This window comes from Chrysochloris asiatica, unplaced genomic scaffold, assembly GCF_000296735.1.
Source record: "Chrysochloris asiatica unplaced genomic scaffold, ChrAsi1.0 scaffold00145, whole genome shotgun sequence".
NCBI classification, from domain to species: Eukaryota; Metazoa; Chordata; class Mammalia; order Afrosoricida; family Chrysochloridae; genus Chrysochloris; species Chrysochloris asiatica.
The window spans coordinates 7228213-7229603 of NW_006408663.1; the positions used below are offsets into that span (position 1 = coordinate 7228213).

The 1391-nt window shown below is 42.2% G+C and overlaps 1 pseudogene; it reads left to right on the top strand.

Annotated features, from left to right (window-relative positions):
• The first annotated feature begins 482 nt into the window (after positions 1-482).
• Positions 483-1159, top strand: LOC102837255 (annotated as a pseudogene).
• The last annotated feature ends 232 nt before the right edge of the window (positions 1160-1391 follow it).

A 1391-nucleotide genomic window follows, 5' to 3' on the forward strand; every position in this document is an offset into this window, starting at 1 on the left:
CTGAAAGAACTAAAGAAAACACTCAAGCTTCAGCTTGAGAAAGGAGTCCTGATGTGGCACTGCAGGATAAGCATTGTACTGAAAGATCAGGATTCAAACTCACCAGCAAATCCTCGAAAACCTTACAGGTTAATATGAGTCATAAGCGATTTAACAACAACATCATGGGCAAAATATTGACTGATCTAGGAAACAATTAAACAAGAAGATGGAAAAAATTGCTCATAGTTGTTGCACCAAAAATATTGGTTGATATTCAGCCAAATCCCTGGTGTGACCCTATGGGTTAATACACTGGACTAAAAAGTCAGTTTGAACTGCAAGGTCAACTGTTCACTACCCCTATAAAGAATTGGTATGAGTTGGAATCCACTTGATGGCACTTAACAACAACAATATATACCTTGGAAGAAAGAATACACAAAAGAATACACAAAATCCCTGTGGCAAAAAGAAATAGTTGAGAGGACCCTGAACGCATGATGTCTGCGCCCAGTGAAGTGGCCGCTGCAGCATCTGTCAAAGGTGATGGTGGGGGCAACCGCTTTGGGTTGTGGATGGACCGATGGTCAGTTGGAGGCGCTGGGAGTGGACTGAGCTGTGTAAGGCACCTATATCCTGGGTGTTCTGCAGGAGGAGGAGGAAGAAGAGAATCTGGATGCTCTGCACGGCATCCTCTGTGCTTTCTTAGAAGAAGATTCTCTACTAAATATCTGCCAGGAGATTGTGGAATAATGGTCAGAAACTCAACGTTGTTAACTAAGTGAAAAAAGAAGATAAAGTACAGACCATTACCACCCTAATGGAGAAGCAAGTGCTGATCGTGGTAAACCCCTGGATGGTGTCAGAAGAGGAGAATCAGAGGGATGCTACCCTCCTGGCCCACTATGCTGATGTCACAGATGAAGAGGATGAAGCAGATGAGAAGGATGATTCAGGTGCTACCACAATTATCACTGGTTCTGACAAATCTCTGTTCCGAAACACCAATGTGGAAGATGTCCCCAACTCCTGAAAACTAGAGCAAGACTTGCTACTGGATGAATCCCAAAGGAAGAAGGAATAAGACAAATTGCAGAGGGAGAGGGACAAACTAGCCAAGCAAGAAGAGCACATGGAAAAGGAAAAGAAAAGGACACAGAAAAGGGAACAAAAGTGATAACCCACTCCCCTTTCTCCCATGAATTTGATCAAAGGGAGAACTTGTTTTACTCATGTGTATTTAAGAGAAATAAGAGAACATTGTAAAGTAGTTTACCAAGGCATTTCACCTTTTGTTTACGTGGTCAAAAGGAAAATCACAAACACTTCTAATTACAAAATATGCCATATCTCTGTGGTGTGGGTTATCAGATTATTGTAACTGATGCCTTTACCACAGATCTGGACTC